The 11,767-nt window shown below is 46.3% G+C and overlaps 1 protein-coding gene across 4 annotated transcripts in view; it reads left to right on the top strand.

The window, feature by feature from the left end:
* Positions 1 to 1,154: 1,154 nt before the first annotated feature.
* Positions 1,155 to 11,767, top strand: part of PPM1B (protein phosphatase, Mg2+/Mn2+ dependent 1B) — a 65,103-nt gene continuing 54,490 nt past the window's right edge. For 3 of the 4 annotated variants that reach the window (XM_086461861.1, XM_086461862.1, XM_086461859.1), the window contains exon 1: positions 1,155 to 1,192. The gene's annotated coding sequence lies outside the window, so the exon portion shown is untranslated. Of the gene's footprint in view, positions 1,193 to 8,904; positions 8,923 to 11,767 lie in introns of those variants that run through there. The other variant, XM_086461860.1, reaches the window with a different exon arrangement.

Below are 11,767 nucleotides of genomic sequence, written 5' to 3'. Positions count from 1 at the left end.
AGCTCCGCCCCCCCCGGGCCGCTGCCGGCGGCGGCCCATCCTCCCGCCTCACCCCCCCCCCCCCCCAGCCCCCTCCGCGCGCCTCAGGCGCGACGGCTCCCGCAGGCGGGCGCCAGGCCCCGCCCACCCGCCACCAGGAGACCGGCCGCGCGCTCCCTGATTGGCTGGCGGTGATGTAATCGCGCGAACATACGGGTACTCCTTGCCGTCCCCCGCGGTTCACGGGGCGGGGGGGCCGCGTACCTCTCCCTCTCCCCCTCCCCACCTGCCCCGCGACCAATCGCCGCGCGGAGCGGCGCGCGGGCCGGAAAGCGCTTTGCGGCTCCGCCGGGGCCTGCCGGCCCTTCCCCAGCGCCCGCCGGCCCCGCTTTATATTGGCAGGGGCGACGGCCAATCAAGAGAAGGCACCCACCGGCCGATTCACGCCCATTTCGCAAGGCGGCGGCCGGGGCGAGAGAGGCTGCGGGACTGGCGGTGCGAAGAGCCAATGGCCTGCAGGCAAACCGCGCCGGGAGGGAAAGGATCAGGCGGGGGGAGGGAGGCTGGGAGGGGCAAGGGCGCTCGCTGACAGCCGCTTCCGTCAGTCCTGCCCAGGCTGCGAGGCCGATAAAAAAAAAGTGCGGAGAAAGACAGAGTCCGTTCGTGGGAACCTTGATTGGCAAGAGCCTCAGCCAATAGTTACCGAAGCAGGGGGAAAGGCCCAATCAGAAAAGGGCTTATGGGCGGGGCTGGCGGGTGAGCGGCGAAAGGATCGACCAGTGACACTGAGGAAGGGTAGAACCCCCAAGAGCGCCTGGCCAATGGCCACCTGCAAGGGGTGGGACGGAATGAGCGACGGCGGTGGCAGCCAGTAGGCTGGGAAGGACGCGAGGCGGCCCGGCCGGGAAGGGCAGCGGGGCCGTGGGGGCGGGGCCGTGGGCCGTGCCCCGCCCGCCCCTCCCTCCCGGAGCGCTCTGACGTGGGCGGTGGGGAGGGCGGGCCTAGCGGCGGCCTTTGGGACAGGGGCTCCCAACATGTCGGCGCTGCTGGCGGCGCTCGGAGTGCGCGAGCGGGCGGCGACTGCGGCCGGCGGCGGCCAGTGCGGGGCGGCCCGCGCCTGAGGCCGAGCCAGGCCCACCTTCACCCGGGCCGGGCCCTGCAGGGCCGCCTGGGGCCCGGACTCCGGGGGACGCCGGTGCTCGTCCGCCGACAGGTAGAGGGGTCAGGGCCGGCCGTGGGGCACAGGCGAGCGGGTCGTTGTCCGCGCCGGGCGGGGCCGAGGCGGGCAGAGAGGGGGAAGGGGCCGAGAGGCCCGGCCGGGGCCTGGGCTCGCGTGTTACCGAGCGGCAGGGCCTGCGTGCGTGCCGTGGGGAGTGGGGGCTGGCAGCGCCGGCCTGCTCCGTGGGGCCGGCGGGGCGGCGGGCAAGGCCTGCGTAGTGCGCGTCCGCGGGGAGCGGGCAGGCGCCGCGCAGGCCCGGCCCTTGCCTCTTCCCGCCGAGGGAGAAATGAGGGCCGGGGGCCGTATTGACACGGGGGGGGAGGCGGGAGCCGGGGCTACCGAGGCAGGCGCACGGGGGAGGGACGGCGAGGAAGCGGCGGGGAAGCCAAGCCCGCCGGCGTAGCAGGGGAGGGGGCCCGGCGCGCCCGCCCTCTGTGCGCCGCGGTGGGGCTGCGGCAGGGGGGCCCGGCGGGCCAGGTCCGGCACGCTGGCCGCTGCGTGTGGGGTGGGGGAGCCGGCGGGCCGGGCCCCGTGGGGGTAGCGCCGCCGGCGGGGCAGGGAAGGGGTCGGCGGGGGCCGGTGTGCCGGTAGGTGCGTGCGGAGCGGGGTTAGGGGGCGGCCGGCGGGCTGGGCCTGTGCACGTGTATTGGCTGGGGCCGGGGGAGTGGCGGGCCGGGGGCTGGCGGGGCCCGGTGTTTACCGACGGGGTGGGGTGGTGGGAGGTGGCGAGCTGCGGGTACGGCCCTGGCGTTGGAGGGAGAAGCTGTCGTTAGGCCTGGGTGCTTGTGACGAGGTGGTGGTGTGCGGAGGGGATGAAGTCACAGGCAGATGGGCAGAGCCTGGGCGCCTTCAGCGTGGAAGGGGAGAGAAGTTGAAGGCAGTTGTGTCGTGTAGTTTGCAGTTTACTGGCTCTGCGAACCCAGTGGATATAAACGTGGATGTGCTTGTACTGTAATTTGTAGCTAGTCGAAGGGAGGGAGTCATTTTGATGGGCTGGAGGCAGCTGGAAAAATCTGCGTGCGTGTTGTTTTGTGTGCTGTGGTAGGTTGAGGGATATGTTTATACCGTGAGGCTGCAGATGGCGAGTGAAACCGCACGTATTTAGGAACAGTGGTACATGAGGGCCTATGAATTTAGGAGTGATAGGTAAACAGTCTTGTGTGTGTTGAGAGAAGTAAGGTGATAAGTTGTCTCTGGCTTCTAAGTGTTGTTGGAGGAGGGAGGCTTAGGGTGGTGAGCCTATGTGCAACTTGCAGGCACAGTGGTAACAGGTTGCTACAAGGTTCTGAGCTTGTTTTGTTTGGTGGCCAATGTGGTTGGACTTAATGTGTGAGACCTTCGTGTGTAATACAAGATGGTATGTGGACAGAAAGGCACGTGTGTTCTTACTGTAAGTTGGTTTGTCTGCTCATCACGCTGAGAGTTGAGAGAAGTGCCTGGCTGTCACCAGGTTGGTGAGCTCGGTTTCTTGCATTTTGAGATGGACTAGGGCAGCAAGTAGTGTGGTCTGCTTCCTGGGAACACGAGAGGGGCTGTGAATTGGTGTCTCACCTGTGATGAATTGAAAGGCTGGAGATTGGTTGTTTGAGCTGTGGGGTACAGATTGGAAAACATGTAGCAAATGCCGCCTATTGGGGTCATGATGGTGCTGGGGTCTTTGAAGGGTTTGTGTACGTTTGAAGAGGAGGGGTAGGATGAATTTGTGTGGATTTTACATGTACGGGGTGAAGATTATATTAGGCTATGTATACATGTGTGTATCAGGGGAATGGTATTTGTGCAAAAGGGAAACTGGTGTTTTCGTATTGCTGAGTTAGTGGAACTCTAGTCTGTGTATGGAGAGAGGAGGCAGGCATTTTTGGCTGAGGCTATGAAAAGTTGAAATGGTGTGGGGGAGGGATGATGAACTGGGTCTGGGGGTCCCAGGTGTGTCCAGAGCAGATGGGACACTGGGAGGATTCTTTACTTCTCTTGGTACCGAGAGAAATATTTTATAGTTGTGATGGCCAGTGGAAACTAAAAAAGTGAATTAAGATGAGGCAATTGGTGACTGTTATGAATATTATCAGATTAGAGTAGGCTACAAAACAGTCAAGGTGTTTCAGTTAAAGGCCCTTTTTTATTATTTTGTTCTGTTTGTTCCACTGGGTAAATTGTCCATTAACTTTCAGGGTAAACTTACGCTGAAACCAGCGCTCATAATCGTGTTGACAGGTCAGCAGCTACCTAAAGCACCTAAATGTGGTGTGGACAAGCCCCATGTATGCGTGGGCTGAGAGGCTTGAATGTGGCTATTATATATGTTTGTTATGTGCATTATATATACCTTAACACTCAGTTTAACTGAGTGCACGTGTCTAGAAGGTATGAAGTCTTTTGTGCTGTACATATGTTTGTGTTTGAAAGAAGGTTAGTGCATAAACATTTGATGGTCAGAGATCTGTGAAAGGGTGATCTGTTCAGAATGAAAGCTTTTTGACTCAGGTGGAAATGAGGAAGAATTGCATGTGTGTATCCCACATCCTGCGGGTTTGGGATAGTATGTATTATTTGTTTACACAGCCCCTCAGCTCTTGTTCTGTATAGATATTTAGAGGAGGCTGTTATATAGGATAGTGATTTAATTAAGGTGCATAAGATCAAGATGAGGGAAATGGAATTAATGTAGTAAAGAGAAGGCTGTATCCGGAGTGCATAGAACCCATTTTTCTTTTATTGTGGTAGCTGTGAGGTAGTCGGTGAGGCAGGGAACTAGAGAAAGAAAAGAATAGTCTCATAGTAGTTATCCTGGATAAACCAGTTCCCCTCTTGTCTCTGGTGGGGAGTTATCATTGTTCACTTAAACTTTTCCGACGGTGATCACTAATGTGTGCTTCTGACGTACTAAACTCGCAGAAATATAAGCCCATCGCAATTGAAATTAAAGCTTGTGAAATCTGTGTATTGAACTTAGTCTTTTAAGGTGCTCAGTGTCAAGAACTACCCCTGTTGGAGGGAGTGATTGAGAGAAGTGAGTATTTCTTAGATGGATGTGGTGCCTCCGTATTACAAAAAGGGAAGGGCAGTAAAAATCCACTCTTAATATCAGATGTAAAAGTCAGTGTCTGAAGTATTTGCATTATAATAATGACTATCACTCTTTGGAGCAGGGTTTAGTTAGAGTAGCTAAATGCTGAATGCTGCCGTAATGTTCCTAGGGGTGTGTGCGCGGTTTTTTTTGTTGGTGTGGCTTTTGTTTTTTTTATCCAGAAAATTCTGAAAATTGATCATTTGGTACTGTCTTGGATCATCAGTCCAGTAGGAATGCTTAAATCTGCCACACAGGCCTACTGCTGTAGGTCAGTAAGTGGTAAAGAGCTGTTCTTCTCCTGTCCACACTGGAAGATAGATAGCTGACCATTGGCTTTTGCAAGCACAGCCTCTTCCAAGTGAACAGGAAGATCTTGGTGAAAGAATCCAGCCTCTAGACTCCTTATGTGGATTGTGGAGAGCGAGTACTGTAACAGGTCATACATATCTTTGTGTCCATAGTTCTTTTTTTCTCGAACACCGATTCTTTCTGCCCACCACCTTAATTGTTTCAACTATGATTTGTTGTTTTTTTCTTTTTAATTCTTGCCACGTTGTCCAACAAGTTTTCTCATCTGTTTGAATTCAGTGCTGCACTAGTAGTGTTTCTTCTCACTTCTCTTTGAAAAGGAAGAAGCATCCTTCAGATCTTAGGCCTTTTAGCAACCCTAGTGATTTGATCTGAATATTGGTCTTCTCAGTAAATTGGATGAGAGCAGTGGTGATTTCTTTTGAAAACTGTTAAAGTAAAACGTTTTGCTATCTTTGCTCCTCATTTGTCACTTTTCACTTCAGTTGTTTATGCTTGGTCATCTTCAAGATTTGGCTTATAGATGTACAGGGTGTGAACTTCTTCCTTCTCGCTGTCTGTTAGCAGTGTAAATGCAGGATAAGTGTTTTATGAAGTTTCACGAGGGGTCTGGTTTAGGCCTGGTCTTGAGCATATCTAGTATGCATATAATCTTCAGGTACTTTAACTTCAAAATCTGGACAAGTCATTGCAGGTTCTTAATTAAAAAAAAAAAAAAGGCCACCAAAATTCAAATAGCATCAGGCTATAAAAGCCCAGAAAAGAGGAGTTGTTTGTGTGGACAATGAGAAGTGTCCCTGACCAAGAATAAGGGTGCTGAGTTTCCAAAAAGGTACTAAAACCTGGTTTTAACAGACAACCTTGCAAACTCCTCAGCTATTTGGCTTATGTCTTTCAGTTTTGGGCAGATACCTAGCATGGGAGACTTTGGCTTAAAATTTGGCAAATAAGTCTTGTACAGATTTATATCTATATCGTGTGCTAAAGCCAAAAAAAATTCTGAAGAATTAATGAGTGTCACTCCAAAATGAAACTGGTCTGAAATGTTTTGCCTGAGGTGGTAAGAAATAACTGAGCTGATGTAGCTCATCTCATGTTCTTGAGATGAGCAGTTCAGCTCATCACAATGTCTTGAGACATTATTGGCATGATGAAACATAAGGTTGCCAGCGAGCGTAGGAGAAGGTAGTCTTCTGGGTCTTAGAAAAACCTACATTGGGAGAGAGGGCACAAAGGTGTGAATGTAGAAAATGATAGAAGGGAGAACCCCGTATCTCAGCAGACAACAGCCTTTCTTTATAATTTCAGAGGAAGTTATTCAAGCCCAGGTATTGTTCTGCTAGGAAAAATGAGATACCCACAACTATTTTTTTTTTTTCCCTCCATGAACCATTAGTTTCTCTTTAACATTACTTCAGTGCGTCATTTTATGATGTTGCTGCATTACTATCTCATGGCATAGGATCTCTGCATCTTTGGTGGGAAGTAACCTTTTAATTGAGTTTTCTTTCAAATAAATAGTACAGCTAGGTGCTTCAGTCTGTTTTCACAAGAGTTAACAGGAATTCAGCTCAGAAAAACATTGCTTGAGGATGTTTCAGACTAGGCTACTTGAGAGCTTAAGATGGCTGTTCAGTGCGTATGGTAATGACAAGTCAAGGACTACAAACTCCAGCTAAGTCAAAGGAAAGCATTGGTCTACCTTTGCAGTTTCCAGGGGATTAGCATGTTAACAGAAAATGTCGGCTTCAATAATCCTACTTCTGTGTCTGCACCCCAGTGTAGGAAGTTGACCTTTACTGAACGTAGAGCAAACACGGCTCTGCATTGTTAGTATGTGAATTAATTGTTTTTATCAAGGAGGTAGTGAAGTAAGGTGATCATTTGTTGAGTAGAGGAGGTGACACTTTATTGTAATTTATCATACAATACTGCTTTGGCCTGTTCTTACCAGCTTATCTGTCCTGGTAAAGCCAGGTATTATTTGTATAAAACTCATGATCTTCTATTTAAAATTTTGTATAGCGAAAGAAAAGTTGGTGACTGGAGAGAACAAAACTCAAATGATGAAACTATTTGTAAAGAACTGATATTTTGAGTCAAGTGGAAAGCTGAAACAATGAATATTATGTTGGTCAGCTTATTCAAAAACAAAACCTCCTATTTTCTGTGCAGCTTTGTTGGTTAAGCTGATGTGTGAGTAATAAAAAGCATTATCGAGCACATGCTACTCTTCCTTTCCTATCACCAGCTACAGTGGAGCCATTGATGTGAGTTAGTGGATTGTGTTTTCAGGGCTATTTAAAAAGTTTTATAAAACAGTAAATGTAGGTGATGCATAAAGTGTGTAGATCTTGGGGTTAAACTTTATTCAGAGAATTTTCCTAAATGTATCCCCCTAGCTTTTGATACTTCTGACTGTAAAGGGGTGGTGAGACATTGCTGCTATAGTTACTCCAGGAAAAGGAACACTCATATTCACAGTGCAGCCCTCCTTTTTAGGGCTAATGAAGTGTGCGTTGGCAGCTTAAGTCTGTGGGTTTAGTTACTGCTGCTTGAGGCTCTCTTAACTGAATGGGCAGTATCTGCCACAGTGATTATATTTGCATTAGCAAGCGTGTGCTGCAACTGAAGAAGATTGTAGAGTGAAACTTAAGTTAGGCAGACCCAGTGTCCACCGTATGTGTACTTCATGGGGCTTTATTTTAGACTAGTTGTAGCCTGATTCTGTGGACCAGGTACACCCCAAACATTACTCGGTAAGAGATCTCTAGATCATGTGTTCAGAAACTTTTGAGGTGTGAACCAAAGCACAGTGAGTGGGGTGGCTCAGATTCACTTCGGAAGTGTGCTCTTGATCCAACCCAAAGTGCTAATATAGATGTACCGCAAGGCACCTTGGAGCATTGTGGAGGGTGTTGTGCTATGGGGGCGACACTGGATTTGGCCTTCTCCTGTGTCCTGAGTGCTGTTGTCATGCCAGCAGAAATTGTCCTGCTACTCTCTGAGTAAGGATTGTTTATCTTGACTGGTAACTGAATCTCTGTTCCTAAATTATTGTCCCTATTTTTGAAATGGTGTGTGAAAATGACTGGTGTTAAAACTACAATAAATTCTGGAAAGTAGTTTTTTCATGGTTTTACTTCAGTTCATCAAGAAGATAGCTGTGTGAGCAACAGGTTATGAAGCTTGACTTCCTGTGGCTTTGTCTTGTGGTTGGATTTTTCTGGGTATACTGTATTGTGAGCTCTGAAAGTACTTTCATGCGTTTGGGGCACTAGCTGTCCTGCTGTCCTATATGGGAAGTTGGTTTTGGTAACAGAGCTGAGCTCCTGCTGCACTTGTCCTCAAGAGGCGCTAGTTGGGATGTCTCTCCTTGATCTGACTGTTTACTTCTACAAAACTCACTGGACCTGATTATCTCTGAAATATTTACACTTGTGGGTAAACTTCTGAATTGTGGCCAGTTTCAATAAAACTTGAGGGGGGGAATGACACACAGCATAGCTTGGCTTCCTAAGGCTGTATTTTATTTATTTTCCACTAAATAAAATACTCTTGGTTTACTGTCTTTTAAAATTTACCACTATTTCAAATTTTTTCTGGAAGAGTTAAAAGTATTCCCTCCCACCCCCCCGCAATGTTTCAGGCAGCAGATCTGGAAGTAGGAAATTATGTTCCTAATGGCAATTTCTAAGGGATGCAAAAAATTTCGTCTCCATAGGATAGATAAAATTCTTGAGAGTATCCAATATGCCTATTAAACCACCTCCAAATGAATATAGACAGGTCTAAAGCTGCCTTTGGTGTATATTGTAGCTTTTTGTAATACACACTGGTACCACATATGGTAGTTTTGGACCATGATTCTAGGAGAGAAATGAGTGAAGGTTTTGAAAATTAATGATGTGTTGAAGCCTCTGGAGTACAGCTAGTTTGGATTTTGAGGGTGGTAGATTAGGAATTGGAGGGGGTGGGGACTTGTGTTTGCAATCACCCTTGTGACCTTGGAAAGCTGCTGGAACTCTAATGTACTTTGAAACTTTTCAGATGAGAAGTGCTGTACTGAAGCTCTGTGGTACTGCGGGCTGAGTTCTGAAAGTTCTGTCTGCAGTGTATAAGGCTAAAGAAATTGTTCTTTCTGCTTCTATTTTAAGTGGACCTGTCCTCAAAGCAGTCACTTCAGAGAGCCTCTGTAAAAGTATGAAAGGTGAATCTAGTGCAGATGTTACTCAGTTTCTTTCTGTGTCCTTTCTGCTCCTGCTCTCAATTTCCCTAGTAGAGTAATAAAATACTTGTTTTATTTTTCTAGTTCCCAACAGGAGAATCTCATCCTGATCAAAAGGTACTCTGCGTACCAGTTTGTGCACAAGACCTCACTTCAGCTATGGTACCAGTTGCAGACACTGGTTTGTACTGTCTAATGTTAAGTTTGATTCTCTGGGGGGGATTCAAGAAAAATTATTCATAGCTGACTTTCAAGAAAAGGGTACTTTAGTGTGCATATTCAAGGCAAACATGAAGTGGCTTTCTTACTTGCTGTAAAACTTGAATCCAGACCTACCAGAGGTAGTCCGTGGACTCCCCTAGATAGTGATCAGTCCTACATCTTAGCAGGCAGAGAAGCTCCGTCTGTCTCAATAGAGCCCTCGTGCACAACACAGTCTGTTAAGACTCATTCATGAATGTCTCACGTTGAGTGTTGTCAGTAGGAACTAAAGTGACATCTCAAAGGAGGTTATTAACAATGTCTAACTACGAGTGGGATTTACAGGCATCTTTAGTGAGTGTTACCCAGTAATTGTGGGACCACTACCTGTGGGTGTATCGAACTGACTCCTCATATGGGATGTTTATCTACTTACTCTCTTGTCATGTTTTCTGCGTCTTTACCACTTTTCCAGGAGACATATTGCAGCAAGGGTGGTTTTGTTTCACTTTTCCTTTTCTCTGAGTCTGGCTTTCCTGCTCTTTTCCTTACTGATTGCTTAGGCTGGTGAGTGAATTTATTGGAATCCTCCAAAGTCCAGGTTGTGGCTGATTATGTTACTCTGAGGAGCACTTTTTCCAAACTAGTAGAAGGTTATGCATAAAACTTCCAATAGTAGGGGTTTTAGATATAAGCAAAATGAGAACAATCTTGTGAAAACAATAGCGAGAGCTGGGGGAAGGGGGGGCGTTGTAAAACCTGTTCAGTAAGTGCACCACAACTCAAAATGCTGTTTAAAAGATAACAGAGAAGTTCATGGGCATTCAGTCATCTAAACAGAAGTTTTAATAATAGCAGTTGCTTGTTTGGTGGGAGGTTTTCCCACCAACCCTCCTTTAGATTTTGTGCATCTCTTACAATGTAAGGAAACTGGAAGCAGGTTAAAGTGACTCTCTCTTTTAATAGTCATTTGTGGGATCAAGGAAAAGACAAGCCTGCCACTTTTGCGGACGATTATGTTGGAAGGAGAATATTTCACAGTGTTCGTTAAAGTCAGATGGTTGTGCAGTCTCTTCCACGGGCAGGATGTGAGAGATCATCTGGGTTTTTTTTTATAAATAGTAAAAGCTATAGTTTAACATTTTCCTATGTTTTAAAATTGAAATAATAATTCAGCTTGTGTGTGATGTGGAAGAAAAGCATTGTTAGGACTTTGCTGTATAGACATTGGTGTTTTGTGTCCTGCTTTTATATTGTAGTAAACAGTAGTTTTTACTTCACTTCTGTTTGCCCTTTGGTTTGCCTTACGCTGAACCCCTTCTGTGCTTCTGTATGTTCTATTACTATATTTGAGTGCAAGAGCGATGGAGGTAAGAGCCGTTGAAGATCAATATCTAACTTGTAACATTAAATCCAACAGGATCACTTCTCACTTAATTAGAATGCACCGAACACAAGCAATTCTAGGCCAGGGAAAAACTTCTCTAAAATATTTAGTGAACTCAAAATAGTAGCTGCTGTTAATCATAACTTACTATGTGGTTTAGACTATTGTTGCAGTATTATTTTAATCTGGAGAAAAAAAGGAGTGCTGTCAACTCAGAGTATCTGACATTTGGAGGGAAGGGGATAAGGTTACAGATTGTCAACACTATTTCTGATGATTTCTTTTAACATGGGGTGAAATGGGGCTTGACTTACAGAGTCAGAGGGGGAGAAATAAAATTCCAGTATAGTTCAAGATTCTTGAAATGAGCTTGTGCGTTACTGTTGCCAATGGCAGGAAATATATTTAACACGGTTAGAAAAATGTCACTGGGGAAAGTACTCTGAAGTGGTATTTCTTTAAACCCTTTATTAATTTCTATTTGGAAAATATTTTCCTTGAAAAATACTGTGTATTCTCAGATATGTTTAATGACCATGCTATTTTCAGTCTAAAGTTTTCCATATTTCTGCATCTCTACAGAGGGAAAGTAGGGCTCCGTCTAGGAAAAGTACTAGTCAGTTACTACTTGAAGTGATCTTTTTTCACTGTTGTTTTGTTTTGTTCAGGATTACCAGATTCAAATGTTTTGTGTAAACAAAAACTTGAGTAGCAATTCCCTACCTGAAGTAACTCATTTTTTTGAAAGGTGTCTTAAGGTTTGTGCAGAGTTGAAACTGGTGATGTGGCTGGTTTGACAAGGAATACAAAGCTAATGTGGAAAACTTCTTAATGTGTCTCTTCATATTGTCCATTCCTCCATAAGTCTTGTTTGTTTGTTTTGTTTGTTTATTGAAGCACTGATTAAAACCAAAGCACTTGCACACAGAGCAGACATGACAGCTTAGATCTGTCATGAGCTGTCAGATTTGTGCTTGAAGCCTTTCTAAAGTGAGTGATGGCCCTAGAACACTATATTGGAATCTTCATCATCCTCTTCTGCTATTTATCTTCTTTAGTAATCATCTTAAGCTTTCACTAGTACAAAAAGAATTGGTGAACCTGGACTACCTGTGAGCAAACTTTCTTCTCTGAGCAAACTTTCTTCTCTAGTTTATTTTGTTCCAATTTCAGAACTGTTGATTCTTCCCACATAGTATTTATCCTGTCCTTTCCTTGGGTCGAAGTCTGATACTGTTACTGCAGGAGAGAAACTGCAATGAGGCAGGAGAGGAAATGAGAAGTAGTATTCTTAGTAAGGAAGAAAACTACAATGCTTTCTAAAGAACTGACGTCATAAATTCACTGAGAACTTAAGCTAATCCAGAGAATATG

The sequence above is a fragment of the Leptosomus discolor genome, chromosome 2 (assembly GCF_034619465.1).
Source record: "Leptosomus discolor isolate bLepDis1 chromosome 2, bLepDis1.hap2, whole genome shotgun sequence".
Lineage (NCBI taxonomy): Eukaryota > Metazoa > Chordata > Aves > Leptosomiformes > Leptosomidae > Leptosomus > Leptosomus discolor.
Note: the sequence above shows the minus strand (reverse complement) of the source record. Positions and strands in the feature narration are given on the sequence as shown.